This window comes from Alexandromys fortis, unplaced genomic scaffold, assembly GCF_014885135.2.
Source record: "Alexandromys fortis isolate MF-2015 unplaced genomic scaffold, M_Fortis_MF-2015_v1.1 scaffold_199, whole genome shotgun sequence".
NCBI classification, from domain to species: Eukaryota; Metazoa; Chordata; class Mammalia; order Rodentia; family Cricetidae; genus Alexandromys; species Alexandromys fortis.
The window spans coordinates 944,630-971,166 of NW_026068074.1; positions in this window are offsets into that span (position 1 = coordinate 944,630).

Below are 26,537 nucleotides of genomic sequence, written 5' to 3' on the forward strand. Positions count from 1 at the left end.
CTACCGCTCAGTACCGGGTTTATAAGCTTGCTCAGCCATGACCAGCTTCTTATGCAGACCATTGTCTTTGGCCACTGAACCATCTTCCTCCACTTAAGTATTTTTTGGATCTAGGGTTAATTGACTCCATAAATATAGAACTAAAGGAGACTCGGGGCCAACCAGAGACATCTGCTATTTGAATCAGTCATCCCATCCTTCAGATAGATAAATTTAAAGCTAGCATGTCTGTGGCCTTGCATCTAAACTCTCATCCTTAGTAAACGGTGAAGCGGACCATCCCCACTTCTCCAGTCAGCCCCACACGTTGTCCTGATGCGCCCGCCAACATTCATCTGTTTTAGTCTCTTCTCTCACCACGCCTCGAGGGAACCACAGAATCCATGAGCCACGGAGCTGCTCTGGTCCCTATTCCATCATGCACACTCGGTGATTCACAGCCTGACACAAGCTGGTTCTGGACTCATCTCTTAATGAGATACTGACACGAACAAGTCAAGGGATGAGGGAGCCCCTCTGGAGGCCAGAATTCCCACTATGATACTGAAGATCGCCCCAAATTCCTTAGATAATAGCTGAGCCTTCTTGTTTGGACTTAATCAAAACATCATGTCCACTGCTGAGAGTGAGCACCCAGACTCTGAGCAGAGCCCCAGCTTGAGGCAGAAGGAGATAGTTCCTCTGGGCAGGATGCCAAAGCTGCCACGACTTAACTACTCCCAGAGGAAAAAGCGTTCCTCCCTGCACGATTCAAATCTCCGATGGCCGATGCTTATCTTAAGGCCAAGGCCAATAACATCCCCTCCCTCCCTTTACAGCCAACAGTTAATTTCCCTGGGGAGTTCAAACTACTTTTAATAAGAGAAAATTTATCTCTGTGTGTGTGTGTGTGTGTGTGTGTGTGTGTGTGCGTGCAGAAACTGTGCATACTCTAATATCTTCTTTAGTGTGAAGTTGACCTGGGCACTCAAGACTTTTTACACATTTGTGACCTCCTCACTCAGTGGCGACCTAAGACTCCTGGTCCTGCAGAAGAGAATTCAGGACAGAACCAGAAGTTTAAAAAATAAAGCAGGTACGCTCATAAAGTCCCAGAACAAAGCGTGCCTCATCTCAGTGGCCCTTTCTCAGTGTAGCCCGCTGCGTGCTGGGACCTAGAAGAGTGTGTGAGAAGATCCCAGGGATCTCCACAATTTCAAATGCCCGACTTTTAGATATTCTCGAGAAGAGTTTGCATTTCCTTCTCCACATGATAATGTAGATCCTGAGTGGCTTATTGACCAACTAGGGAAAGTACCACAGAGGGAAATCTCAAGACTGCCTAGGATCGATCGGCCTTGGGAGATGTCTCTTACTTCCATGTCTCCCTGCAGCCGAGGTCAAGGCTGAAAGAGCATCCAGAGGCGAAGCGAGTCTGAGATCTGTTTCCTTCTACACAGCGGTAGCCGCATTGGCTTGTGCTTGTGTGACTCTGGCAGAAGCAGAGCCTGAGGAAGCCTTGTGTCTTCTGATGATGTAGGAAGCACAGACCAGGGACAGGGGAGAGGAAGGAAGCAGAGGGAGGCTGGGGAGAAGGGGAAACACATAAAGGCATGTGCCTGGGCAGGCGCCTCTTACCTCCAGTGAGACTTGAAATCGTGTGCTTTTCCCTGGACAGCAATCTTGCAGAAGTTGGGATAAGCCAAATGGTTTGGGAACAAGCAAACGAGCAAAAGAAAGATTTCTCCTGTTACCTCAGCAGAAGATTCACGGCCATAAAAAGAGGCTCCAATCATCGGCACCCCCATTTGTTAGCGAGGGGCTGCATTGTGTCATCAGTAGTCCATAGGTACCAGGTCCACCTTGCCTTGTCACCAGTCTCAAGGCTATGGAGACAAACTATAGAGTATCCAGATTGTTCTAGTTGTAGCCCTGGCTATCCTGGAACTTGTTGTGTAGACTTAGAGATCCACCTGCCCCTGCCTCGTGAGTGCTGGACTAAAGGCACCATGCCTGAGGATAAGATTGTCCTCAAAAGGACACTCTGTCTGTTGCCTTGCCCAAAGGAGAGAGACGTGGAGTGCCCCTCCTCCGTCTTCACCCATATTCTGTAATTCAGACACTTGGGCTTATTATCCACAGACTTAGGGAACACCAGGCTGCGCCCATCCTTTACCCAGAACAGGAACTGGCATGTGAGCAGGCAGGAGAGCAAGAACTGTCCTGGGCATGGCCTGCAGTCTCAGGGTTTGGGAAAGGAATGCTCCCCTGCTCCCTTCTTCAGTCAGGCGCACACCCTCTGACCAGCCAGGAGTTGTTGGAAATCGACTGCCTCTGAAAAGCCCGAGGCAGCAAGGTGAGTCCTGCCAGGGGTCATCAGAAGCCAGGCCATGGAGGTCCTTCCTAGCCAATGGGACTGCAGCAGAGAGCTCAGATATACAGGGCAGAGAGGGAGTGTGTGGAAGGATATCTCTGAAGACACCAAAAGGTTCACAGTGAAGAAATAAAAAACCTGTAAAGGGGCTGGAGAGATGGTTTAGTACTTAAGAGGGCTTACGGCTCTTACAGGGAACTGAGTCTGGTTCCCAGCACCTGTGTGGTTGCTCAGAGCCACCTGTACCTTCAGTTCCAGGGGATCTGATGTCTTTCTGTATGTATGTGGTACCCACGTACTCAAGTAGGCTCACAGACCATCACAAAAATAAAAAACAAATAAATAAAACTTTGCTTTTAAAAGAACACAATTGCTCAGACAGAACATATATGTCTGGTCCAGCAGCAGCACCCCACAATATACTCAGACAGAACATATATGCCAGTTACAACAGCAGCACCCCACAAAATGCTCAGACAGAACATACATGCCTGGTCCAGCAGCAACACCCCACAATATACTCAGACAGAACTTGTATGTCAGGTCCCAAACAGTGCCCAATGGACATTCTCTGCTCAGGACTTACCTCAGTTTCCCCAGCTAGGATTTTCAAAAGGAGTGGGTGAAATCCTGAGTGAGTGTGCATTATTGACTTGAGCACAGCTGTGTTAAGAAGCCCAATGCCCCAGACCCATGAAAATAGCAAAGCCTTCCTCTGGCTCAAGTACAGACATTAGGAAGGATGGACCTTTAGCTAAATCCAGTTCATGCAGAAATTATCGACTACAGCTTCCCCTCCCAGATGACTGAAGCCTGAAACTGTCCCCTACATAAACTCCTTCTGGAGATTGGCTAATCCATGCCCTCTTTTCATTCCTAGAAACTGACCTCCTCCCTCAGCAGGATATAATAAACAGGAGAAATTTTTGGGCTACTGCATGAGAACACCTGGTTTGCCCAATCCCATCTTTACTGTACATTACTCTGTAGAACTGGTTTTTTTTTTTTTTAATTTCATTCTCTCATATCCCCTATCCAAAAGCTGTGCTGGTCAAAGTAGACATAAGAGAGGAAGTTGAGAGAAGGTGTGTGTAAGAAGCCAGCTGTGTCTCCCTTCCTGCTGTAGACTTTAGCTAAGCCCAATTTAGTTTGATATTTAAATCCAATTTTTTTTATTGAAAAAAAAAATTCTGCCTCCTCCCCGCCTCCCATTTCCCTCTCCCTCCTCCAACTCCTCTCCCCCTCCCCCCACTCCTCTCCGCCTCCCTCTCCAGTCCAAAGAGCAGTCAGGGTTCCCTGCCCTGTGGAAAGTCCAAGGTCCTCCCCCCCTTCATCCAGGTCTAGGAAGGTGAGCATCCAAACTGGCTAGGCTCCCCCAAAGCCAGAAACATGAAGTAGGATCAAAACCTAGTGCCACTGTCCTTGGCTTCTCATCAGCCCTCCAATTTTACTTCCAAGCCCAAAATAGACTGTTGTGTGACATTTCCAGAGAAAATGTGGACAAATGTCTGTTTACCTGAAGCAGAGTACCTACAATAGACCAAAGTGTAGTTTTGCCCATGTCTACCTTAGTAAACCAATGAGTTTATTGGGGTTGCTTGCAGAAACCTGGGTAGCTCTTGGGCATCCCTACTACAGAAAAAGCTCAGTTCACTAAAGCTGCATCCCCGAAGCACCCTACCCAACTTCCAGGCAACTATATCATCTACAATCTTGGGAAGGCACCTCCTAGGTCCTGTGAGTCTTCACCTTCTCTCCAGGAGGGAAGGACATGGCTCTACAATCCAAGCTCAAGCAGAGATAGGAAAGAGATTCTCCTGAGTTGTGTATTCATTGTTACCCAAAGAAAAGTAGCCAAAAAGGATCTGGGCACCTTTGGGATGCTCTCTATGGCATAGTAAAGCAGACTGCAAGTGTGTAAAGATAGAACATGATGTCCCTGTGCAACAGCTAAGTAGCTACAGTAGCGACAGGACTGTGCTTGTGGCCATCCACCACTGTGTCTTGTCTTAATAAGTAGACATGATAGGAATGAGATAGCATTTAATCTTACAAATTATTTTTTACCAAAGTAATTTATTAACATGGTGCAGGACTCTGGACGTAGCACGTAATTGAACAATCCTTGTCCTATTAACCTCCCCCTCCCTATTGGCCTTCTCCCATCTCACCTGATAAAGTCTTTGCAAACAGCAAAGATATCAAAAGTGAATTTCTAAGTTAAAAGAAAGATTTTTGAAATTAAAACTAACATCCTGTGACCCAATAATGTCAATTTAAAACAACAGAGAAAGAAGTATAATTTGAGGAGATAGAAAGGGCAAGAGCAAGGATGTTCAGAAACAGAGGAAAGCAGTTGAGGAGATATCCGCAACACTTGGAGAAGGAAAGAGGAGAGGAGATGCCCACAACACTTGTGAGAGAAAAGAGGAGAGGGCTGATGCCCACAACACTTGGGGAATAGAAAAGGAGAAGGCAGATGCCCACAAGGCTTAGAGGAGAGAAGAGGAGAGGGCAGATGCCCATACGGCTTAGGGGAGAGAAGAAGAGAGGGGAGATGCTCACAACACTTGGGGGAGAGAAGAGGAGAGGGGAGATGTCCACAAGGCTTAAAGGAGGAAAGAAGAGAGAAGAGATACCACAAAACTTGTGGTGCAGGAAGAAAGGAAGGCTGACAGGCTAGCTCCCTGCTGCTATTTGAAACAAATTTTTAAAAAGTGGGGGGATGGTGGTGAGGAAGACAGGAGAGGGAAGGGACGGAAAAGGCATATTTATATATGAGATGCTCTAAATGGACCTGACACTTTTGTAATCATCTGGGAACAGAATAAGAAGGAGCTTTGCAGTTTGCTGGGGCCCACAGCAAGGGTCAGAAAGTAGCTAACAGGTTGCCCTGACCAGCCCCTGCAAGCCTCCAGTTAAATGAAAGGAAATACATCAAAGCAAGATACTAGGCTACATGCCAAATGTGAGGTGGGGCAGTGCATCTGCTTAGGAGCATCTGTGCCAAATCCACACTACAGTCAGGTGTGCTACCCCAGAGCCACAGAAGAGACCCTTCTGTGCCAAGTTGGGGGTAAGCCACAAGGACAACAGCCCCCATGATAACGGGAGACTTTAAAGCAGGACACCTCTCCTCCTGGACATCAACACCTGGCCCAGGCTGTCACTTTAATGGGAACTCAGTGGGAAGAAGGGAGGGACTTCAGATGTAGAGCTTTGAAGGTTATGCTGAGCAGGCTGAATTAAATTACCTGGAATGGGAGAGAGCAGAACTCAAGTAGAAGCCAAAAAGCTAAGTTGTCTGTGATGGGTCACTTGTCCTACCTACATACATATCTGAAACTGTACCTTGTCAGGATCGCAGTCCAACTTAGGTTGACAGAGAGAGGGAAGTGAGACAGAATGCTCAAGTTCTTTTCTTCTCCCTTTTTCTCCTTGGATGGTAACAAAAGGAGACAGTGGTGTTTGTGTGTGTGTGTGTGTGTGTGTGTGTGTGTGTGTGTGTGTGTGCGTGTGCGCACGGGCACATGTGTATTGATTTCTGTTGTTTACCCATTCAATAAAAATACCCCTCTCCCATCCCTTTCTTCCTAATTGTCTCAGTATTGAAAGTGCTTGCCTCAGTGTATATTTCCTTTTATTTTACGTGTGTGGGTGTTTTACCTGTAAGTATGTACCACATGTATGCAGTACCAACAGAGGCCAGAAGAGGGGTTGATCCCCTTTGAACTGGATTTCGGGATGCTTTTAAGAACTTGAGAAGTTCCTAAATCCACAAGGGACACTAGCATTTTCCTAAGTGTTTGAGGAACAGAAAGACTTTCAAAATCATGCAGTGGTGGTCTTCCTCCTCCATGACACCGAGAAACCTGGAGCCCCAGCTCCTTCACATTTCAGGGAATATTCTGTCTACACCAACAAGAAAGTTGAGCATCCTGACAGCTCCAGGAGGAACAGCACAGACCCACCTGCATGCTCCACGGAACACTCAACTCAATTTTCTTTAGATGACAGGGAGAAGGGGACAATAATCAATATCCTGCCCCAAATTGCTGCCAAGCCTACATCCTTCCTGACAAAGCTTGGCAGTGCCCTCTCAGAAGGGATTACCTCCACCAAGTTCATGTCGTCACTGTCCTAAAGGAGGCCACGTGAAACCCAGAGTTAGAGTGGATGTCACCACGTTTCCTTTCCCACCAAAACTTGTATTTCATGTTTGCCTCGGTGAGCTGGGATGCCGAAGAGGTAAGCACTTTACCAACCAGGACAGAAGTCTGCAGAAGTGCTTGTCAATGGCTTCCATAAATTTTTCAGTGCTGTAAACTTCAGCTTTCATATCTTTCCAAGAAGTTCCTCCCACTGTCTTGGCAGTGGGTGAACTTGCAGGAGGCCTGTTCTCCATCCCCACAACTGCCTCCTCACCCCCAACAGGTCCAGCCTTTCTGAAGTACTGGCTACTCCCTGGAATCCTTTCTCTCACTGCAAGCTTGCCCCGAGTATAGTCCATCACAACCAAAGCAATGATGCAAAGATTACCGCTAGTGCGATAGGAATGGGGTAGTGGCTCCAGCTAGGCTGGTTTGGGTTGGGCTGAGCCTCTGCATCTCAGAATGAACATTTGTTTACTTAGACCTTTTACAACCCCATCTTTTACTCACCTAAGTCACACTAGCTACCCTACTTCAACTCCATCACTTACCAACACACCTTTGTGTTGACGCTGTTTTGTTGCACTTTTTTTTTTAATGTAGACTAGGTTGACTTCCAACTTGCTTTGTAGGCAAGAATGACCTTGAACTTCACATTCTAACTTTCAGATGCTGGAGTTACAGGCAACTGCCTCTATGCTGGTTGTATGCAATGCTGGGGATCAAATCCAATCTAGGGTTTCCTACATGCTAGGTGGGTGCTCTGCCAACTAAGCTATGACATGGAATTACCGGGCTCCAGTGTGACGGCTTGGATGTCAAATATCACCATACTGGCTCATTGTTAGAGGCTCTGCTTGACTCCTAGCTGGTAGAAGTCAAAGAAGTAGGCCAAGTAGACACCACAGCCCCCACCAAGACAGCCCATAACAGATACTTGGTAAATTCTAGAATCCTCAACCAGGTGGATCTCAAAGGATACACTATGCAATAAATGATTAAGTATTCCTGTGGCAGTTTGAATATAATTGCCCCCATAAGCTTATAGGGAGTGACAATATTAGGAGGTGTGGCTTTGTTGGAGTACAGATGGCATTGTTGGAGGAAGTGTGTCACTGTAAGGCAGGTTTTAAGGTCTTATATATACCCAAGCTTTGCCGGGTGCCTCAGTTTACTTTCTGTTGTCTTCAGATTGTAGAATCTCAGCTCCTTCTCCAGTACCATGTCTGCCTGCACACTGCCATGTCCCACTGTGATGATAATGGACTAAATCTCTGACTATAAGCCATCCCAGTTAAATGTTTTTTCTTTATAAGAGTTACAATGGTCATGGCAGCTCTCCACAGCAAAGAAACCTAACTAAAACAATCCCAAATTCCTATGTTGGAATTCTAAGACTCAGTGGGATGAAATGCAGCTTGGAGATGATCAGATTATGGAGCATGGCCCTCATGAATGAGATTAATATCTGTTTTATAGGACACTGAAAAGTAATTCCTTGGAAGGAGAAAATATGGCATCTGTGTGCAAACCAGGACTCTCACTAGACACTGGGTCCACCATGAACTTGGACTCAGCAGCCTTTGGAACTAGGAGAAATACATTCTTGCTCTTTATGTCCTTCAGTCTATAGCTATCTCCTCTAGCAATCTGAACTCAGATGAAGCTCCAGACTTCTCTCTGGAAGCCCTTTAGTCATTGATTTGTATGTCAGTTGCTCATAATTCCCAGGAAGAATTTGAGACAAATTTCAACCTGAAAAACAGACATGGTGGTACATGCCTTTAATCCCGTACTCAAGAGGCAGTGACAGGTGAATCTCTGTGAATTTGAGACTAACATGGTCTACATAGGGAGTTCTAAGCCAGTACCAGCTACAACAGCTAGTGAGACCTTGTCTAAAGAAAATTGTTTTTACTTTAAAATGAATGCAAAAATATTTTCTTCAAACAAAGAAAAATCAAGCCGTGGCTGCCATATGTTTTAATGAAAAATACAGAAAGGTTCTCAAAATGGATGTTTCATGCACACCCCTTAGATAAAAGCTAGTGAGAGGCATTAAATCTTAATGGAGGGAGGCAGTTCTGGAGAAGACTGAGGTAATATGGACCAGACACATGGCTTTCTGAAGAGCTAACTCAATACCAGGTCTGAGCTCAAGGAATGCAGATGAATGGATGTTTAACATGAACCTCGCCAGTCTCTTACACACATCAAATGCCTCCAGCCAGCTTCTGGCAAGTGCTGAATTGGAGCAAACTCTTGATGCATTTCCCTGATGAGTTCCTGAAGTGTCCATGGATCTTCTTTAATCCCCCAAAGCCAAAGGCAGCCTTCCAGGATGATGGGGATGCCATAGGGAGTGTGGTAGGAGCTTCAGGACAGCCACAGCCAGAAACCATCTGTGTGCACCTCCAGGTGCCACAGGCAGCAGCCCTCCTTAGAGCAAACCTCATCGCATCCCTGCCAGGCTCCGCTTTCTTCAGAGACTCCCCATCAGCTTCTAAATAAAATCCACACCCGTTGGAGTGAGAGAAAGGGGTCTTCATAGAAAAAAAAAATAAGTTAGAGCTCTGCTCCATGCTCTAAACCAAAATAACTTCCAGATGGATGAAAGAGTTAAATGAAAGAAATAAAACCGAAAAGAATCTGGTGGAAAAGACACAGGAATAAGCTTTCTCTGATCTGGGTATTGCAAAGATTTATTGAACAGACAAGCAACAGGGGAAAGATAGATAGATTGGATCATATAAAAATTAGAAAGGCCTATATATCACAAAAATGAAACCCATGAACTCAAAAGGCGAGTGGCGAATGGGGGAGAAAATGTTTTACTATGTGATGAAGAGTTAATGTCTTTGAAATAGAAACAGTTCTTTGCAAAATAAAAAAAGGGGGGGCGGGGGAGATGTGGCAACAGAAAACAATGAGTGAACGCTATCAGTGAGAGTCAAAATCGGGACGCATTGATTTCTTCAACTCCAGATCTCCTGTCGATAGGCACAAGGGGATGTTGAAAGTAGAGGTGCCATAGATTGTCTAACACAGAGCCAGCTGAAGAGAGAGCTGGCTTCCAGGGCTCTGCTCCAGGGTCTCTTGCAATATCATCTTCTTGAACAAAGCTAGTTGTCTCTCCTGGTATGTGTCCCTGCAGTGGGAGACCCTTCCTCCTGCTACTGGTCCCCACTGGGGCTACAAAGCATCAAAACAACTCTCAAGAAGACCCAGGTTACACCAGTCTGTCCTCGGCTTGATATTGCTTGCTCAGTCTTTCTCGTGGGTCCCTAGGATAATCCCGTTGCAGATGCCTTGTAGCCAAAACACCTCAGATCAGTCTCCTGATGTAAGACAGGTGTTCGGCGTAACCTGGGGCCAATAACATGCAAATGAAAGCAGTGAAATACCTTCTTGCCAAACAAGTTAAAAAGATGGTTTTCAATGATAATACCCAATAGCTCTGACTTTTGAAAAATTGCTATTTCAGCTGTACAAATTTATGGGGTACAGTGTGACAATTTCATGCATATATATGATGTATGATAGTTAACTCAAGATAGCGAACATTTCCATCTCCTTACACATGGTTTTAATTTTTTTGCTTATTATGGAATAATGATCCATATTTATAGGGTACACCATGATATTTCAATATGCATATATACTATGTACTGATCAAATCAAGGTAATAAATGTCTTCAACTCTTTATCAGCACTTTCTGTCTGGCATCTTCAAACTCCTCTCTTCTGTTGACTCACAATACACACAATAGAGCAGGAACTTACAATACCCAGTGTTTCTATAGAAACAGCCTCCCTAGTCATTCTACAAAATGGTAGTACAATTTAGGCAGACTGAGATGACTATGCACCTCTTATGATGCTTCCAGTTCTAAGGGCTTCTTCTCAGGGAAATATTTACCAGCTGTATGACTTCCATGTCAGACATCTTGAATGTGGGAGATGATGCCTCCTGAGAACTTCAATGTCCAAGTAAAAGAATTATTTAATAAAGTATGGCATAACCTCTGCAGCCATTCTAAATCATCTTCTAGAATACTATTACAAATATAGTTGCAATATATATAAACTACAAAAATAGCTACAAAGCTCAAGCTTTAGTAGATAAGCAACAAAAAAGCCAGTTGTGGTGGCACACGCTGGTAGGATTTGCTGAAGGAAGCAGAGGTAGGAGGATCACGAGTTCGATGTGCGCAATGGTGGGGAGTACAGAGAGGGGAGGGGGTGCACAAAGATGCAGGTATCTATGCCCAAATGAATGCGGTGCGGCCCCAGAGCCATAAAGGGCTCTAAAAGCCCCACGTTGGACACCAGGTATTGACATATTCGGTCAATAAGATAAATAACCAGACCAGCTCAAGAACAACAGTTATATTTTTAATAATTGAAAAAGGGGGAAACTCACGCTACCAGAGTGGGAGGTCCAAAAACCGAAATGGTCTGGCGAGCACAGCGTAGAAGGCGTTTGCACCTACCTACCCCAGTTTTTCTATCTCGGGCTCCAGGCAGCCACACCCTAACCAGATGTGATTGGTTGAGCTTCCCCATCACAAAATAGCAGATATGCTATGAGATTGGATTTCACAATTTACATGGAAGGAGATTGCTGGAGTTTGGCCATGCCAAGTCCCTCAAAGGCTCATGTCTTAAAGACTTGATCCCCTTTTAACACTATTGAGAATAGGTGGAAGCTTTAGAGGCACAGCCTGCTGAGAGGCCTTAGGTCATGGTCTTTGTTTTGCTTCCTGGCCACAGGCAGGTAAATATCTTCTTCTGTGCAAGTTCTTCCACCTGGATGTGCCCCTACTCTGATGATATACCCCTACCAAGATCCATGATGTGCCCCTACACAATGTCCATGACATGTCCCTACCATGATGACTGTGATATTCCCCTACTGTGATATCCTTAATGTGCCCCTACCAAGATGTCATGATATGCCTCTACCATAATGCCCATGATGTGCCCTTTTACCACAGACCATGGACTGAATCCTCTGAAACTCTGTAACATACATACATACATACATACCCTTCTTTCTTATGAAGCTGATTTATCTCCAGTATTTGTGTGTGTGTGTGTCTATGTGTGTGTGTGTATGTGTGTGTGTGTGTGTGTGGTCCTGGAAAGCTAACTCACACATCCTTACTACTCCCTGTATTTGGGTTACAGATATATTGTACTAGGCTAAAGTATAATGTAAATTTTAAATGAATGTTTTGTCTTTCTGATAGACTCTGAATTGTTTCATGGTCCCCACATAAAGGTCCAGAGTGGATTTGTTTAGCAAAGCCTATTAATGAACCAATTTGATTAGTGTGCTAGCTAGTTTTATGTCAACCTGACACAAACTAGATTCATTTGGGAAGAAAAATTTCCATTGGGAAAATGCTCCCACCAGATTGGGATGATGTGGGCAGCCTGTTGTGTGTTTTCTTGGTTGATGAATGATGTGGAAGAGCCCAGCTCACTGTGAGCAGTGCCACCCATGGACCTGTGGTCCTGGGTAATATAAGAAAGCAGTCTAAGCAAGTCATGAGGAGTAACCAGGAAGCAGCACTCCTTCACTGCCTCTATATTAGCTCCTGCCTCCAAGTTCCTGCCTTGAGTTCCTTCCCTGACTTCCCTAAGCAATGGACTGTGATGTAAAACTTTAAGCTGAAATCTTCCCTTGCCTCCCTAAATTGTTTAGGGTCATGGTGTTTCTAACAGCCAAAGAAACGTTAAGACAGTTGTGGAAAGAGTACTTTAAAAATAAGTTACTTTCTTCATTTGAACAAATACATAGATGCTGGCACCTCTCACCACAATGATACCTAGGAAGGAGAAAGATTCCTGGAGTCACCTGTGTGATAGCCAACTGAAGATGTCTCATGCCAGTACCACCTCCAGGTCTGAATCTGAATAGAGGTGGGGGTAAAATGAACCACAAACAAAATCCTCACACAGGTGCATATGAGCAGCAGACCTAGGTCCAAACCCGCAGAGGATGTGTCAATCCTCATACTACTCGATCAAGAACAGCTGCAAACCTATTGAGTTCCCTTTTCTCAAGGGACACTTTTTCTAAGGTTTTGCAAACATGGCCTTCCATTTTCTCTTTCTGGGGGAAAAAGTCCAAGAAAACAGTATGGTGCCATGCACTTGTAAGTCAGCTTTTTGGGAGGTAGAGAGAGGAGGATCAGAAGCTCAAGTTTATCCTAGGGCACATGGCAAACCCAAAGCTGGCCTGAAACAACTGAGATTCTTGCTCTGAACGAAAGGGTATAAGAAAGATGAGCAGTCTAAAAATGACTCAGATGTTCTAGTTGCTGTCTGCTGCTATGATATAAAAAAAAAAACCACCAAAATAACTTGGGAAGGGAAGAATTTATTTGCCTACATGTCCTAATCACTATCTGTCACTGGTTGGGATGCAGAGCAGGGACTCAAGCGAGATCAAAGCAGAACTCCAGGCAGGAGCTGATGCAGAGGCCATGGAGGGGTGCTGCTTACTGGCTTACTCCCCATGGCTTGTTCAGCCTGAATTCTTATACAACACAGGACCACCTGCCCAGGGATGGCACCACCCACAATGGTGCCAAAGATGTGGGCTGGATGTTCCCCATCGATCACTAATCAAGAAAATGTCCCACATACATGTCTACAGGTCAATCTGATGAAGGCAATTCCTCAACAGAGTTGTCTTCTTCCCCATGACCCTTGCTTACTTCAAATTGACAAAAAATTTAATCAGTGTAGGAAGTAATGGCTACATGTAACAAATGACACAAGAAAAGAAAGTAAGTTGCAGCAATATCAGGGCTTGGGAAATGATGCAAAGGGGGGGGGATATAACAGATTTGAGGAGCGAGTTATACAATTCATTTGAAGTGTAAAAACCAAGTGTGTGTGTGTGTGTGTGTGTGTGTGTGTGTGTGTGTGAAGTAGATTTTGTAGTCGATGTGGGGAAGGCAACTTAAGGAAGGGTTGGCTTTGGCTCACAGTTTAAAGAAGCCCCATCATGATGGGGAAGGCATGGCAGCAGGGGTGGGGAACATTGTGTCTGCATTCAGGAAGCAGAGAGCAATGGATGCTGGTGCTCAACTCACTATTTATTCTATCAGAGACCCCAGGGCATGGAATGGTACTGTCCACATAGTAGGTCTTGCCTCCTGAGTTAAGTCTTTCTAGAAACTTTCAGACATGACCAGGATTGTGTTTCCATGGTGGTTCTAAACCCAGGGAAGGAGACCATCAAGGTCAGCCATGACAACTAGCATATACACTTTGCAGAAGAACATTCACGTTCATGCGCATTCAGTAACATTTTTATGTCCATGTATGTGCACATTCCACAATCAAGGGTCAGCAGACCACTATAAAAAGCTGAGTGTAACTAACCAACCTCTGTGTATTGTGTGATCTATGCCAACTAATCTGCCATTGTAAAGCTTCCACAGAATATCACTGGGGGCTCTTTAGGGCTTTCTTCAGAGCATCTCAGACTTAGCTCGCAACAGAATCACTTGGAAAGCTTGAGAAAACAGATGGTGCTGCCCCGCCTCCACCATTTCTGCTTCCACGGGGCTAGGGTGGGTCTCAGAGCTTACATTTTTAACATGTGCCCAGTGAGCTGAGGCTGCTGGACCAAGGACCACACCTGGATAAACATTGCTCCAGGCTCAACTGTGAGTGACAGCTCACTCATTAAGGTGGAAGTCATCCATGAAAAATGTCATGTTTCCTAATTCTTTTAGACAATAAAACATAATGCTGCTGCTGTCTTACAGGTGGGCAACAGTCTGCCCTCAGAGGTAAGGTGCATTGTTAAATATTGTCCCTAGATCTTTTCCTGTTTAGCAGTGTAGGAGAAGGTGAAAGTGGCCTGCATAGGCTCATATTTTGCATGGCTAGCTCTCAGCTGACAAACTATTTGGAAAGGACGAGGAGGTGTGGCCTTGTTGGAGAAAGTATATCACTGGGGAGGGTGCTTGAGGTTTCAAAAGCCAGTACAAGATCCAATCTCTCTCTGTCTCTGTCTCTCTGTCTCTCTGTATCTCTGTCTCTCTCTGTCTCTGTCTCTCTCTATCTCTCTGTCTCTCTCTCTGTATCTCTGTCTCTCTCTGTCTCTCTCTGCCTGCTGCCTGCAGACCAGAATGCAAAGCTCTCAATTATTGATCAGATGCTTTGCTTCTCTGCTTCCTACCATGACGATCATGGATTAAGCTTCTAAAACTGTAAGCAAGCCCCCAAATTAAATGCTTCCTTTTATAAGTTACTTTGATCGTGGTGTCCCTCACAGCAACAGAACAATAACCAGGACAGCGCCCAATTCCCAATACCCATCAGAAGTAGATGGGTAATGACTGACTTAGACAGAAGTGGAGAGCTACTGGGCTATGGGTCCCATGGTTTAGCTAATGGGCAATCTCGTTCTAGCTGTCAATGAATGAGCCATTGTGCAAACCACAGCAAGTCAGCCTTAGCCCAGAGCTCTGCTGTAGCTCCAGTGCCCAGGATGAGAATGGTGGGCAGGAGGAGCCAGTGACTCTTCCCAGTTCAGCACCAGCTCCGCTAGTCTCCCCATGAGTCAAGGGTCTGGGAGAGGTGGGTTACAAGGCGAGCCCTCCATGGCTCCAGTCGAAACCACTGGTAGAGCTTTTTTGACCCTCTCCTGGAAGCTGTTCCTTCCACACAACCCTTACCCTGCTCAGTTTCTAATGCTGCAGGTGGACTCCTGGTCTGGTTTGGTCGGGACGGTAGAAGCTCACTCAGTTCATGGGATCTCTGGCTTCATCCCTTCTAGGTCTGGCCACTTGAGGTTCAGAGGTTATAAAAACAGCACAAGGCTCTCAACCTAATACTCAACGGAATGACCTAAACAGTAATATTTACCTCCAGATCTTCCAGCTTAACTCTCTGAAGTGTGAATGGCATTAGAGACTGAACCACGGCCTCCACCCCTGCACTAGCCCAGGCCTGCACCTTAGTTTTTAAACATTGGTTTTTCACTCTTTCATTTTGAGCTACATCTTGCTGACATGCTAAAGTTAAGACCTATCTTGAAATCCTTCTCTTGATTCAGGCTCCTGGGTAGCTGGGATTAGAGTTATCTGCTTCTGTACCTTACTTCTTGCTGTGCACTATGGGTTGACCATGCTAAGTTGGAACAGGAGCACTAGCGTTGACCCCTTTTTCAAAAGATAATACTCTAAACCCATTACGAGAAAGCCAGGACCCAGAAAGGCAACGACTGCCCCACTGCCACAGGCTGGCCTCTGCACAAGAATGCTTGGAGCCTGTACCCTGGGAGCTCTAGCACTTTCTCTACCCCACACTCATTGTTGTCTAGGAGGTCACACCCAAGTCATTCAGCCTTCTTGACAAAGGCTTGAGGATGCAAGTCTCAGCCCGGAGCCTCTTATTTCCCTAAGGAAGTTACAGGTCGAGATTCTGGGTTTGATGGTGTCACCTCTGTCAGGATAGTGAGAGGTCTTTGAACATGGCTCCCCACAAACCTGAGGGAAAATGTTTACTTGGAATGTCATTTGCTCAAAATATATGGGGGGGGGGGGCAAAAAATAAAGAAAGAGAAAGAAAATGATTAAATTTGCTTTTAAGCTACCAAATGCACCATGCAGGTTTGTAATTGACCATGAGAGTGTTGGGAAAATAAGATCTGTCCCCTATAAATCAGAACGCCTTCAACAGGCTCTATCGTAAATGCTGGTCCTGGCACTGGCCAAAAAGGCTCATGTTTAGAAATTGTTCCCTGATGTTTTAAGTCAGTGCACAAACACAAATCATACAAAGGACTTCAAAAAAAAGGACTTAGCTGTGTGGCGATTTATTATAAGCTGTGTAATTTTCATCAGTCAGGCAGCCACGGACTGTAATTACCTCTCTACCCAGAGTTACAGTTGCTTTCCTTACATTTTCCGAGTCACGTGGTCCTCCCCGTAGCCACAGAGACACTGCGTGGAAAATGCATTTATTTACTGCCTGCCCTCCTAATGGCTTCTTACTTGGTTTCTAAAGATGTTATCGAGTCGCTTGCTTGCCTTCCTCCTCTCTGCCCCAAGTCAGGCATTTAGAGAAGACAAAGAGACTCAACTTGAAATCTTCGGTGGAGGCTCCCCAAACCACCCCACCCTCCACAGAGAACCAGATCCAGTGGGAAGACCCTGACAGGTTGGCTAGAGCCCAAATGCTGGAGGTGGATTAAAACTGCTTGTCATTAAGTGCAACTACTAGCCTCTTGGTCATGTACGGGACTCGGAGGTGCCTGAATTTCATCCCCTGTTTAAAGCTTTACACACACACACACACACACACACACACACACACACACACACACACACACAAATCTAAAAAGGGCTGGCAAAGTGAATTCCCATCCTGACTTCTATGTGCATGCGTGTGTTATTTAGAGAAAAATTCCACGTCCTCTACCTTCAGGGATATTTCTTCTCTCCTGTAATCTTGTTGCTTCTGAGGCATTAAAAACTAGAAACAGGTGCCATCCATGGATTGTGGGGTGCAGGAACAGAAGGGTGAGGAGTGCAGCCACCGTGAGGATATGGCAATAAAGGAGGTTTAAGAAAAGAAGGTACCGGATTCACTAGAGATGAAAAAGTCTCCTTCTGGCTTACAGGAAGAGACAGCTTCATGTCATGAGCCAAAGGAGATTCCCCAAGGCTCTTCAGGGTGATGGCCACTCTGCCATCAGTAGCCATAATCTGAGCGCGACACTGAGGGGCGGTGAAGCTACGCTCCTGGAGAAGCTATGATTCTTCCAGCTTCAGCACACCCGGAGTAGCTAAGAGAGGTAAGGGGCTGCGTGCCAACACCGGGGGCATTCCTCCCGGTTGTTGTTGCTGCTCTTGTCTTCCTTATTTAAACACTTCTTTCCATAGGAAAGTGTTATTAGCACCTGAGAATACCTCACTGCTGGTGTTGAGAAACAGAGCAAGCTAAGTTGCACAGATGCGGGGAGGGTTTTTTTTTGGGGGGGATGCTGGGAATGTTACATCTAGGGGTGAGTGATACTGTCTGCCCTAATGTTTTCATTTTATGAAGTCCCAGAGACATCTAGTAAGGAACCAGCTTCAAAGAGTTACTTAATTGCCAGTGACCCAAAGACAAGCCAAGACTCTGCCCTGCCAAGTCGCCCCTCCTCAGTACCTTGGCTGGATTGACAGGGCTGCTGCAGGAGACCTTGTCTGGCTGGCATTGCCACTTCCCCACTAGGGTCTCATCTTCTCCGGCATGGTTGAAAGTAGCTTAGAGGGAGAGCCCTGATGTTGATGAAGCTTGCATGCCCTGGCTTCCACACCAGGTCCTTCCTGAGAAGAGTCACAGGTCTGGGTATAGGAATAAAACTAGGGTCTTTCCACTGGGGACAGGCCTTAGGGCCACCAGCCACATAGTGTGAGCAATGCCCAATCATTTGTAGCTGTTGGAAGCTTGGGAGCGTCCTTGTCCTACCTCACCCGGTTCCCATGTGAATGGGGGACAGACCTTTTTGTGCCACTCCAGATGTGTGCATTGTCTGTGCTGCAGCTAGATTAAACAGAATGAATACTTTATAAGGCTGCCTCATTACAGGCGAAAGGTCTGCTTTGTGTGATTGTCAACTGGGAGCGTTCTTGCTTTCAGATGAGCCCACTGCTTTGGTAGAAATCCTACACCTTCCATCTCCCCTCCCCAGCCCCATTCCCTTATGTTCACAAATGACCACACCATTTTGCCAAACTCTGGAGCCATGTGGAAATTGGGCATGGAGTTTTGCATAATCATTCATGTCATGCCCGTGACACTCTGTGATTACACATAATGGTCTCTGGGGAGTCCCAGTGCAAGAAATGCTACCTGGTCCACCCCGGGGCCAATCTTCCTTACAGTCATCGCATGTAGTGAGATGTTGAAGAAAACAGCCACATCTGTGCTGACAATCACACCCACCCCTGCCATGCAAACGGAAGGAAGGAGGGAGGGCAAGACGCTCAGCTGGGTCGACTCTAAAGTTAACCTTTTTAAGTACGACTTCAATTAACTTGATTTCAATGCCAAGACACATCAGCCAAATTTTACTAGAAGGGTAAAAAAAAAGGGGGGGTTTTCTTCAAGACAGTTTATCTTTCTCTCAGAAGGGAAAAAAATCAGAATGAAAAATCATTAATGGTAGAAGTGGAGGGACAGACACACAGAAATATATTACTCTCTTCTCCACAGCACTAAATTTTTTTTGAGACATTGGAACTCATTGTGTGACTCTGTCTGACCTGGAACTTGCTATTGTAGACCAGTCCTCAAATTACAGAGATCCACCACTTCTGCTTCATGGGTGCTGGGATTAAAGGATTGTACCACAACTCTGGGTTGACATTAAAACTTTCAAATAAAGGATAGTAATGATAGCTATAATTTGAAATGATTGACCATATGTTGACTTCAGGGTATATAGAAAAGTAAGTACATCACAGAAAGGCAAGATCTCTTGAAAGGTGGTGAGATGAAGGGGTGGACATATGTCATGCCTTGTTGACCCAGGAAGAACCACACAGCGGCCGGCCAGTGGCATGGTGGGTCTGGGCACAAGCCTTACACACACAAGTCTCCCAAGGATCTTACTTAGTAATGAATATGAGACATGGGGCATGGCTATCTGGTTGTGACATCGAGGGTGTAGAAATGTTGGACAAGAAGGACCAGACAGGAGGAACCAGGGAAAATCTTAGAAAGTGTTGTGCAGCCAGGTGACATCAGGACTGTGATGTACCCAGAACTTCAACATATTATCCAAAGAAACAGGAATAAAGTGTTCTGAGTAGGCAGGCCTTATGCTGCCAATGGCCAACGGCTAGAAGGAAAAGCAAATCAAGTCACAGACAATGAGGTTCCATTTGTTGCACAGCTGAGTGAGAAGCCGTCTCTTCCTTGCCACTCAGACCTGCCAAGAAGTCACCGGTTCTATAACCTAAACTATAAGTCAGCTTATATATTTGGGAGGAGCACACATGCAGGCATAATGAAGTGCACATGTCACCGTGTGCTTGTGGAAGTCCCAGGACAACCCTGTAGACACTTGTCGCCTCCTTCCACCTTACATGCAGGCATGATGAAGTGTGCATGTCACTGTGAGCTTGTGGAAGTCCCAGGACAACCCTGTAGAAACCTGTCGCCTCCTTCCACTTTGCCGAGGCAGGGCCTTTCTTACTGCTGTGCTGTGTACCCTGGACTAGATGGCTGAGGACTTGCGGGTGAGCCTTCTGTCTCTGTGCTGACATTACACCACATCAGAATTTTAACACAGGTTTTGGGAATTGAACTCATGTCCTCAGCCCTCACAGAAAGACCTTCTACCCACTGAGCCGTTTCCCTGGGCCAACCTCCACAGCCTAACACTATTCAATTCTTGAGACTGTCCACAGATCACTTTGACCATGAGTCCCGTCCTGGAGAGTCCAATACTTGATCAATCCTCAGTTTTCTCCCCTTTTAACATATGTGGCATTCCATCTTTACTCTGTTTTTAGGGCTTCTTTGAAAACTGCCTCGCTCACACTTGTCTCCTAGGTTAGACTTACCTCTCCCTAGACTGTAAATCCCAAGAGAGCTGAGACTACATTGCATACCTTAAAATTTGCTATACTTAGTTTAAAATCTGCCATCAAGGAACTGGAGAGACAATGGTCAAGAGCACGCACTGCTCTTCCAGAGGATCTAAGTTCAATCCCCAGCACCCCTGTCAGGCCGCTTACAACTGTCTGTAATCCTTGCTCTAGGGGGACATAGCACCTCTGGCCTCTCTGAGTAACCACATTCCTGCTGTGTACATCCACACATAGATACACACACAACTTAAAAATAAAAGTAAAAATGTTTTAAAGTAATGCAACTCATAGTTCCTGTGTAGCAGTCTCTAGTGAACAGCCTACGCCATCCTCACAGCTAACATTCTCATGTCTCTATCACAGTTAACGTACTGGGGTATTCTTGGCTCTGTATTGGATGAATGGTGTCTCTGCATTAATTAAAGGGCAGGGCAGTGGTGATTCACAGGAGGTGCCCTGGGAAGGGAGAGTGACAGGCTGTTATTTGCCTATGGCTGCTTCTGGCTGCAGCCCTTATCTTCCTGTCCGCATCTGTTCTGGACTATACAGAAGCTCTGTGCAGACTGTTCAACTTAACAATAATTTGACATGGGATTTATCAACTCCAGGATGTACGGAAGCAATGTATAGTCAATAAGACCACACTTGGAATTTGGAAAATTTTTTTTTCTTTCCAGGAAGCAGACAGCCTGGCTCTAGTCTGCCATATGAGGTGAAGTAGACAGCCCCAAACCCCATACTAGGCTGCGATGCTATGATGGTCCTATAACCCCATTGCAAGTCAAGGTGCATCTATACTTCCCGTATCTCACCTCCTTTGCATCTAGGAATGGACAGGAGATGCCAACATGGCCAATGAGATGCTTAGAGTGCTCCATGAGGATATCAAGGGTGGCTTTTACTTTGGTCAATAATGGGAACGAGCACAATAGACAAACCTCTTCCTTCTTTGCCCTGCCTGTCTTAAGGGTTCTGAGCATGAGATCTTTTGTTGGGGTGACACTCTGTAAACATAGAATGGGTTCAAAGAAGGCCAAAGTTGCTGGATCTGATCTCACTGAACTGTTGCACCAAAGCCAGCAGCCATTCGCCTCCAGGATCAGAGTTGATGGAACTCCCACACTTGTAGCTGGTAGTGCCTGATGCAAAAGACCTTATAGATTTCAGCCTATCCTGGGGGCATGGCAAAGAAAATCTAACCCAGCCTCTAGGAAATGGACTGAAAAGGAGTTACCAACATGGCAGGAAGCCTCTCGGGGAGGCTTCAGAGGCTAGGCATCAGTTCAGCGTGGCCTAAAACAGACACATTTCCTCTGTGAAAAAATGGGCAAGGCACTTTCTGGTTCTGAGACTGAACAGAGAGCTAGCCACTATAGACAAAGACACAGGCAGAAGCAGTCTCTCAGAACCCCACAAATCAGACGTGGAGGCTACTCTTTTTAAGACAGATACGAAGCAAAAGAACTAAGAAAAATAGCATATCAATCAAAAGTCATAAATCATAGAGATAGGACCATATAATCTGGTTGTGAACTTAAGTAGAAATTAAATCCCATTATTTAAAAAGCAATACTTCTTCTTAAAGTTTCTTTTCTTGACAATTACATAAATACATACATATATTTATGTGACATATTCTTTGTTCACCCCCATTACCTTCTCTTGTCCTTGTCCCTTCCTATTCCTGCTGAGCAATAATACCCTTTAATTGGGAAACACAATACACCTACTGTTAGATAATATCACTCTTTGTTTAAAAAATACTCCACAGTGTGGTTATGAGAGAGTAAGACACACTAAGCTTGTCAAAACTTACAGGCTATTTTGAAACATACATGAATTATGTATGTTTTATGTGTATTATGAGTTTCAGTGAAGGATAAATGTCTACCTATAAAATTTAAACATTAACAAAAAGAAGTCTTAAAAGGGTAATAATAAAACAAAATGAACAGGCTGGAGATGGCCCAGCCATTAAAAGAGCTTGCTGCTCTTGCAGAGGACCCAAGTTCAAGTCCCAGCCCCGCCTCCCATCTCAGCCATCTGTAGTGGCAGCTCTAAGGGGATCTGACACGTCTGGCCGCCGTGGGAACCTGCACTCATGCACACATACCTACCCACAAATACATAGCCTAAAATAACAAAAACATTTCCTAAAAATGTACACAGACCACCTAAGCAAAAGAAAATCATTGCAATAATCTAGAGAAAAGTACAAATAACACATCTAAGTCAAAACAGTATTAAAAGAAGCAAAGACTGCCATATCTTTTTGAAAGCCAATGCAACCTAACCCCTACATAGAAGACACAGATACAAATCTTTCTATGTTACATAACATCTCATCAAAACTCCAGGCTCCAAACAGAAAGCATCAGTGACAATTATAATGAGAAAAAATTTTTTCATCTTTACTTTCTTTTTATGTTTTGTTTTGTTTATTTATTTTTTGTTTTTTGTTTTTATATCCCAACCCACAGTTTTCCCTCCCTCCTCTGCTCCAAGTCCTTCCCCCGCACCCCAATTTCTCCTTCTTTATCCCATCCACTCCTCCTCTGTTTCTCTTCAGAAATGGCTGGGCTTCCCATGGATATCAGCCAGCATTCATATATCAAGTTACAGTGAGATTAGGCATCTCTTCTAGTAAGGCTGGATGAAGCAATCAGGAGGAAGAAAGGGTCCCAAAAGCGGGAAACAGAGTCAGAGAATACCTGCTCTCACTGCTAGGCATCTCATAGGATGATCAAGTTACACAACTCTCACATGTATGCAGAGGGCCAAAGTCAGTCCCATACAGGCTCCCTGGTTCTCTGTTCAGTTTCTGAGAGTCTCTATGCTGAGGAAATTTTAACATGCCTTTGTGAATTATGCCCCAGATTAAGCAAGCTAAACATAAGATTATAGGTAAATTTGATGACAATGTAGTCAACAAAATTGAATTTTTAACGTATCATACCTGAAAATGAGTTACTAACCTTCCATTGAAGATAAATATTGACCACATATCATTCAATAAGATCTCAAAGTATTCAATTGTTGGCATCATACCAGCTCCATTTTTCATTGGCTTTATCATAAAACTTTTAGCATTTAAAAAAAGACTATTTTATTTTAAAGTATGTGCATGGTGGCAGAGGGGTATGTGCACATGAATGTAGTACTTATGGAGGCCAGAGGAGGGCAATGAAACCCTCGGAGCTGGGATTACAGGAAGTTGTGAGCTGCCCAACATCAGCACTGCAAACCAACCTCAGGTTCTCTGCTAAAGCAGAATGGGTTCTTTACTGCTGAGTCCTCCAACTGAACTCAACTCTCCTCCAAAATTGAGTTTTTTTTTTTAAATCACTGTGAAATGTGAGAAGAAAATACATTTTTTTTTATTAAAACACAAGTCACTCTCTATCATGTGATAGCATGGGCAAGGAAAGATGACCTCCTCCCTCTGTCCCTTGCTACCTGTGGCAGGCGAGAGAGCTGGCCCTGCATGGGGTCCCGAGAGTGAGAGAACTAGCCCTGCCCCACACCAGCTGCAGCCCACAGGAGAGAGGGCCCTATATCCTGCCTGGGTATGCCTCTAATATATATTGTTTCTTGTACTTGTTTAAGATGTATATATATATTAGAGGTTTCGGTCTTGCCTGATCCTGCAGTCATTCAGTCCCAAAGAAATACACAGAGGTCTACATTAATTATAATTTGGCTGGCCCATTAGCTCAGGCTTTTTATTAACTCTTACAACTTATATTAGCCCACAATTCTTGTCTGTGTTCGCCACTTAGCTTGGTACCTTTCTCAGCGTGGCAGTTACATCTTGCCTCCTCTGTTGGTGGATGACAACAGCAGACTGACTCTTTCCTCTCCCAGAATTCTCCTGTTCTTGGTGCCCTGCCTCTATTTCCTGCCTGGTCGCCCCGCCTATACTTCCTGCCTGGCTACTGGTCAATCAGCATTTTCTTAAACAAGTACAAGAAACAAATCTTTACAGGGTAAAACCATTGTCCCACAACACCTGAGCAGCACACTAGAGCAGACCCTGTTGTTGGGGGTGTGGGTGAGTCAGCCCTGGTGGCAGGAGAGCAGGAGAGCCCTCCGCCCCACCCCCCCACCCCCCCGGCCCCTGCCATGTTGTCTACTGCAATCAGGAATAAGGGCCTTGCACCTCGCCTGAACAGTAGAGCTGTTCCTGGTAGTATATGTGGGTGAGACGGACACAAAGACCTAAGAGCAGGAAAACCTGAGATCTGAAGATCCAAGAGCAGAACTGCCCCTGGTCCTCACTACAGCTTCATCAGTGAGCTAACAAGGCAGTGCTGGAGAGCTCGCCCAGGTAAACACAATGTGACCAACCCAGCTACAACCCATGCCCAGAACCAGGGCTGTGGGTTGGCTCCCCCCAACATCTGCCTCATCTATGAACTGTGAAGGGGATGAATCTGTGGATAAGAAAGAGCAGGATCTCCATGACACAAGACAAGAACAGGATAGCTGAGAGGATCCCCAGTGAGAGCCCATTACTGATGGTATAGTAGAAGCCGATGACTGAAGGCGAGTAAAGATGTACGGACTAAGGGACAAACTGGGTGATGAAATGGACCACTCTACAGCTTCCAAAATGAGATTCTTCTTTTGTTTTGGGTTTTCCTTTTAAATTTTGTTTTGTTTTTGGGGTGAGCAGAGGGCGGATGTGAGTGGATGCGGAGAAAAGTGGGATCAGAATGTATGTGAAACCCACAAAGAATCAATAAAAGTTGATCAATATATATACCCACAAGTCAATGGGAAAATCAAAACTCCATGAACACTGTCCACAGAGCTTTCCTGTGGCTGCAGACCCTTCTCAGAGGTCACCTCCAACTTCACAAAATTATTTACTATACTCAAGAAAAATAAACTGCACAGTCACCTGTGATAGTTAAAAAGAAAAGTAACCAAACTAACCAGGAATAAAAAGGAAAGAGCAACCCCCAAAATAATAAAAATTGAAAGTGTAGAGTTAGAAAACAGAGAGAGTAAACTTGATCATTAAAGCTAGATATGGATCTTAGACACATCCATGTAAAAAAGGGTGTGGGACTTTTCTGTTAGCTCTGGGTAGTAACCAGGGAGACTTTGGAAGCCACATACCGTTTCTGCTACACAGTCTGTTTCTTTATTTGCCTGTTCACAACTCTTTTAAAAATGTAGAAGCTCTGAGTCCCAGTTTCAAGGTCAAACAAGAGCTGAGACCCTCATGAGCCCACCAACTACGGTTTGCCATCACCCAGTGCTTCTCCAACCCTGGCTGAGCACCGAAACCTAGAGTACTTTCAAAAGCTCCTGGTACCTGGGTCCCACCAAGCCCCCATTAAGATCTCCTAGTTGACACTAAGGACTGAAGGCTTTGTAAGAGGCAAGCCTGGGACCCGATGTAATCAGAGTCTTTTCCAAGAGGGTTTGATCATAATATGATACTGAGGGTTTGTGAAATTACTGCTGAATAGGAGCCTGAAAAAGCACTTTAAACAAATACCACTCGGAAACTATTATGAATGTTTAAACTTAAGGAAGCATTGGCCAGTGAGAAGACTCAGTGCATAAAGGCTCTTGTTCCCCCAAGCCTTACCACTCTGCTTGATATTCCTAGGACCCTCTGTGGAAGGAGAGAACCAACTCTATAAAGTTGTCCTCTGACCTCTGTAGATCACGGCATGCGTGCATGTATGTGCACAGACACAGAGAGAGAGGAGGGAGCACAATAATAATAATGTTAAGGAAGAATTAGTAATAAAAACAGTTTCACAAATATCAATATTAGAACATTTTAAATGATTGAAAATGACCAATCTGCATTTGGTTTTTGAACTGATAGAGAAATCTGTGTGTAGGTAATAAGTTTGGATTTCCTAAAGACCAACCCTTACCAGTTCCCAAGCATTCCACATTACATTACAAGCAATTCATTTTATATCTTCCAGAAACAGATAATTCCCATGCGGAGAGCCGAGTCTACTTCAAGCCGGCTCGGACTGCTGGCACAGCATTTGTCAAAATTAGGGTCTGCCAGCCTCAAGCTTAACCAGATAATTCAAAGCTCCAGCCCAGACAGGACGTAGACAGAAGCCGACCAAGAATTCTGTGGGACCAAAGAGATGCCAAAGCAAAGACACATTTCATGTGGAGTCTGGCTACCAGATCTGAAGGGAAGTAAGCATTTACAAGGGCTTCACACGGTTGGTCTACACTGAGATCTGTTTAGTCTGTTTAGGAGGGATTTGTATGTGTCTAAAATGTTAACGAGGCAATGGAGAAGAAACGTATAGACAGAGGCGTGATAGACAGAGGCGTGTGGTCAGGCTAAGAGAACATGCTGGCCTCCCTCCCGCTCTAGAAAGCATACCGAAAGGTGGGGATTGCAGGACTACCCCAAAAGAAGACATT